Raw genomic sequence first — 6,308 nt, forward strand, 5'->3', positions numbered from 1 at the left:
TTCGACTTAGGGCGTCAGCCACAACATTGGCCTTGCCTGGGTGATACTTGATGGCACATTCATAATCGTTCAAAAGTTCGACCCATCGTCGTTGACGCATGTTCAATTCCTTCTGCTTGAAGATATGCTCGAGACTCCTGTGATCGGTGTAGATGGTGCACTTGGTACCGTACAGGTAATGTCGCCATATCTTAAGCGCGAAAACGACAGCTCCCAGCTCTAAGTCGTGTGTAGTATAATTCCGTTCGTGAACCTTAAGTTGGCGCGAAGCGTAGGCAATGACTTTATCCCGTTACATCAATACACAACCAAGACCCTGAATTGATGCATCGCAGTAAACCACAAAGTCGTCTGTGCCCTCTGGCAATGAAAGAATAGGTGCGTTGCAGAGTCTATCCTTTAAGTGCTGAAAGGCTGTTTCCTGTGTATTACCCCAACTATAAGTAACACCTTTCTGTGTCAGTAGTGTAAGCGGCTGTGCAATCTTTGAGAAATCTTTAATAAACCTCATGTAGTAACCCGCCAAACCCAAGAATTGGCGTATTTCCGTTGGTGTACGCGGTGCAGGCTAGTTCCTAATCGAGTCTGCCTTGGAGGAATCCACATGAATCCCGTCCTTGTTTACCACGTGGCCTAGAAAGTGGACTTCACGAAGCCAGAAGTCGCATTTCGAAAACTTGGCGTATAACTGTTCTGTTCGAAGGAGCTTTAAAATAAGTCGTAAATGCTGCTCGTGTTCCTCCTGACTCTTAGAGTAGATCAGGATGTCGTCGATGAAGACTATGACAAACTTGTCTTGGTAGGGTTTGCACACTCTGTTCATAAGATCCATAAAGACTGCAGGCGCGTTTGTTAATCCGAATGGCATAACTAGAAACTCGTAGTGGCCGTAGCGAGTTCTGAATGCTGTTTTGGAGACGTCCTCATCCCGGACTCTCAGTTGATGGTAGCCTGACCTTAGATCTATCTTTGAGTAGTAGCTCGACCCTTGTAGCTGATCGAATAAATCATCAATACGAGGAAGAGGATAGCGATTCTTCACAGTCACCTTGTTTAGTTCACGGTAATCTATACACATCCTGAAGGTACCGTCTTTCTTTTTCACGAATAATACTGGAGCTCCCCAAGGCGAAGAGCTAGGATGAATAAAACCCTTATCCAAAAGTTCTTGCAGATGCTTAGACAGTTCTTCTAGTTCAGTTGGAGCTAAACGATACGGTGCGCAAGCTATTGGTGCTGCTCCAGGAGCTAGTTCAATCTGGAATTCAACCTGGCGATGAGGTGGTAGCCCAGGTAAATCTTCAGGAAACACTTGAGGAAAATCGCGTACAACTGGGATATCCTCTAATCTCTTCTCTTTCATTGATGCGTCAGAAACAAGCGCCAAAATGGCAGCGTGGCCCTTTTGTAAACACTTCTGGGCCTTCAGGAAGGAGATGATGCCAACCACGGCACCACTCTTGTCGCCTTGTACTTCGAGAGGTTCTTTACCAGAACGAGGAATACGAACAATCTTCTCCTTGCACAGGATCTCTGCTTGTTGTTGAGATAAGCAATCCATACCAATGACGATGTCGAAACTACCCAGAGCTATGGGAATAAGATCTATAGAGAAAGTCTGACCAGCGAGGATAAGATTACAACCCTGAACTATGTGTGTGGCCTCTAGACTTTTACCGTTCGCTAACTCTACGACATGCTTAGTATTCAAAAGGGTTGGGGCGCGTTTAAGCATTCGACTAACTTTCAGAGACATATAACTGGTGTCCGCACCCGAATCAAATAATACAGTAACATAAAAGTCATCGAGAAGAAATTTACCCATTACCACGTTAGGATCATTCCTTGCATCACCCTGACCCAGCACAAATGCACGACCCCTAGCGCCGTTGTTTCCATCATTGTTTCCCCCGTTGTTGTTCCCATTGCCCTGATTATTGTTGTTGTTCTGGTTCTGGATTAACTGAGGGCAGTCTCGCTTGAAGTGGCCTTCAGCACCACATTGATAGCATCCTCTGTTGCCTCTCTGCTGTTGCTGCTGCTGGTTTCATGGAGCAGGTGGTGGTTGTTGTTGCTGGTTCTGATTCGCAGGTCGTGAGCTCCTACAATCTTTAGCCTCATGACCCATCTTCAGATACCGATGACAATGACCCTTATTGCACTGGCCATTGTGGTGCTTGTTGCAAGTATTGCACTTTGGAAGGTTTCCTCGATATCCACCCTGTCTTTGACCACCAGAAAATTGCTGACCAGGGCTCTGATAGTTATCAGTCTTCCGCTGCTGTACCTGAGACTGAGCTGTAGCCGAACCCTTGCTGGAATCCCCATCCCATTTCCGCTTGTTGTCACTGGAAGTAGCGGAAGTAGTAGCATTGGTAGCACTGATACGTTTGGGCAGCCTGTTCTGTTCCACTGCCTGATCTGTGAGGCGATGAGCAAGACGTGTAATATCCTGGATATTATCAAGGTTGGCCGATGTCACATGACTTTGAATTTCTGGTGCTAGCCCTTTGAGATATAACTCAATACGCTTGATAGGAGGGTCCACCATAGTTGGACGCAAGATGGCTAGTTCGTTTGACCTTTTCGTATAAGCCTCAATCTCTGACCCCGTCATTTTCAGATGGAAGAACTCCACTTCTAACTTGTGGACGTCGTCTCGTGTGCAGTATTCTCGCTTGATCAGTTCCTTGAAATCGTTCCAAGGGGTGGCGTTAGCAGCTGCCAACCCTAACATCTGAACTTTTGCGTTCCACCAAGTCAGCGCAATGCCTTCTAGAGTACCAGTGGCGTACTTCACCCTGCGAGCCTTAGGGCATTCACACATTTCATAGACGGACTCGAGCTTTTCAAACCAATGGAGGAGTCCAACTGCTCCTTCAGTACCACTGAATGTGTTAGGACGACAGTCCATGAAATTCTTGAAAGTGCAAACAGGTTGCTGAGCGTGTTGACCTATTGTGTATAAGAACAGGACAAGGTTAAACACAAGAGTTGGTTTAGGAGTGTAGGATCTAAGGATCCTAGAGTGAGTTACAACTACAGGGTATACCTCCTGCTTGTGCAGCTGCAAGTGCTGCGGCAACTTGTTCGTTAATAAGAGCCGTCAATTGGGCTTGTGTCATGTTAATGCGTCCAGCCATGATCTTCATATCAAAGGCAACATAAGTGACAGAGGTTCGCGAAAAGTGCGATGACAGAAGAGAGTAAGCACACAAGGGTTCTCAAGCAATAATTGTTATGTTTATCTATGCATACCATGAGCAAAGTTCTATGTAATCTAGCAAGTAGGCAATGTAAACATGAATAGTAGTACCTATAGTGTTGAGTCTTGCACGTGGAGCGAAGCGTCGTTGTGGATCGTTGAGCACTGTACAGGTTATAGTCTGGTTTTATCAAAAACTTTTTCCCCTTATTAAAACCAAGTTCACTATAACCAATGGCTCTGATACCAATCTGTCACACCCCCAAAATCCACCCGCGGAGTATCACCGCTTGGAGGCGTAACTGACCAGGATCAAGCCACCAATCATATTGAACATTATAAGTATTAAGTAAAACTCATTCATCAATACGAAAGGTGTTCAAAAACCCAAAACATAATCAAGTGTGTAGCGGAAGCATAAATGTAAAAACCAACATAAGTAATAAGTTTGAAATGTCATAAACGTTTAACAAAGCATCCACGATCCAAGTCCACAACGACCGCGCCTCCCAGTGCAAGCTCCATGTGTACCTATTGACCTGCAAGGCACGTAACAACGAGTCAACAACAAAGTTGAGCGAGTTCACAGTTGATTGTTTCGTTATAGCATTCATTTCGTAAACCGCATGTTTGTTTAGTAAACCATGTATCGTATATACTTGTATGGCGGCCCTCCAGGCATGTTTGCGAAGATTAGTGGGAGTTTCCCATGTATTCTAGACTAGTTATATTTGTATCGCGGCCCTCCAGGCACGTCGATTAAACAGTCAATTACAGAAAACCCTAACAGCCGTCAACATCATACAGAGATTATACAGTCATCATCATACAGCAAACATCATATAGAAATCATACAGTATTCATTCAATCGCAACAGGACCACACATGCTAAAATTAAACAGTCTATTCATGTGATAATCAAGTTCAAAGATTTACAATATTAATCAGCCTTTAACATTGAATAATACCCCAAACAAATTAACAGCAGGAATCCTATGTGCTACAGATTCAACCTTTATATCATTATCATCCGAACCGTGTTTACCAGTTCCATTATCTAGGGGGCTTCAAGGATTCAAGGTTGCCGTCGGACAGAGAGTTCTAGGGTTTTCTGATTGCCAAACGTGTGACGAATGAACATAATACTGGATAAATATTTCGTGTAACGAGTTGGGCCCTTACTGGGCTTCGGCGAAACTGGGCTCGGCGAAACACTTCTGTTTCGTCGAGATTGGAATGATGAAACAGACTCCTGTTTCGTCGGGTTTGGTCATAGCGAAGCACTTGTTTCGTCAGGTCCTTTCATGTGCTAAACAATTTAAGTTTTCTAAACAAGTCTCATGTTATATCAACAAATATAAATGCATGTAATAATCACAATACGTTTTATCGTATCAAACGTGTATAGTTACAAAGCAAACAAGTCGTATAAGTAAACAATTAAACAGTTAACGCGCAATAAATGCGAAAGTGGAATCTCGGAAACTCGAGTTGTCACATTATCCCCAACTTGAAAGAAATTTCGTCCCGAAATTTAGCACGCGGTTACTGAGGAAGCTAGTTGTGTTGTGTAGTTTACTGGTTATCCTGGGGTGTCACACCATACGTCAAAGATTTCGAGTAGTTCAATGGGATTTTGGGGCATTTCATTCTTGGATGAGATGTTACCAGTACGTTGGCAAGCATCGCAAGTCCTAACAAATTCTTGAGCATCCTCGAACACCGTAGGCCAAAAGAAACCGCAATCAAAGACTTTTTGTGCGGTAGTGTGCGCACCATGATGACCTCCCGTCAACCCCTCATGCACATGCCTAAGTATATCTAAACCCTCCTCCTTGCTAACACACCTCCTAAGTACACGGTCACCTCCTATCCTAAAAAGGTAAGGATCATCCCATATGTACTTTCTAGCATCCCTAATTAACTTCCTCTTTTGTTGGGCATTCATATCTTGCACCACATCTCCAATCGCAAGATAATTTGCTAGATCACTAAACCACGATAATCCCTCATTCTCCGCCGTAACAAAATCTATAGACTCATGAGGGAATCGGTCTCCTATCGCTTCCTCACGAATCTCTTCTCTATTTGGATCCTCTAAACGTGAAAGGTAATCCGCCGCTATGTTCTCTGCTCCTTTTTATCCCTAATTTCTATGTTAAACTCGGAAAGGAGTAGAATCCAACGGATGAGACGGGGCTTAGCATCTTTCTTTTGGAAAAGATAGCGCAAAGCCGCATGGTCGGTGAACACTATGGTCTTGGAAAGCACAAGGTATGATCGCAACTTAGCAAAAGCAAAGACCACAGATAAGAGTTCCTTTTCGGTAGTAGTATAATTCTCTTGGGCATCATTGAGGGTTTTACTCGCGTAGTAGATCGGGTGAAAGTGGTTCTCCCGTCTTTGACCCAAGACCGCCCCGACCGCGTAGTCACTTGCGTCGCACATGAGCTCAAATGGTAAGCTCCAATCGGGGGATACATGAATGGGTGCACTCACGAGTTTCTCTTTAAGGAAGTCGAACGCTTTAAGACACTCCTCATCAAAGCCCGCATGGGGCGAGTAATTTTGGAAAAATCCCTAATAAACGCCTATAAAAGCCCGCATGACCTAGGAAACTACAGATGGATTTGACACAAGTCGGTGGAGGATGCCTACGAATGGTATCTATTTTGGCTCTATCTACCTCTATTCCGGCGCTAGAAATCTTGTGCCCTATGACTACCCCCTCCATAACCATGAAGTGACACTTTTCCCAATTAAGCATCAACTTCGTCTCAACGCACCTCTTCATCATCTTCGCTAAATTACCTAAGCAATGATCAAATGAATCACCATAAACCGAGAAGTCATCCATAAAGACTTCCATAGAACTCTCTACCATATCTTGAAAAATCGCTATCATGCAACGTTGGAATGTAGCCGGAGCGTTACATAGCCCAAAAGGCATGCGTCGGTACGCATATGTGTCATATGGACATGTAAACGTCGTCTTTTCTTGGTCTTCCGGTGCGATAGGGATTTGGAAGTAGCCGGAAAAACCATCAAGGAAACAATAGAATTGTTGCCCCGCAAGACGCTCAAGCATTTGATCGATAAAAGG

This window comes from Helianthus annuus, chromosome 12, assembly GCF_002127325.2.
Source record: "Helianthus annuus cultivar XRQ/B chromosome 12, HanXRQr2.0-SUNRISE, whole genome shotgun sequence".
In the NCBI taxonomy this organism is placed as follows: Eukaryota; Viridiplantae; Streptophyta; class Magnoliopsida; order Asterales; family Asteraceae; genus Helianthus; species Helianthus annuus.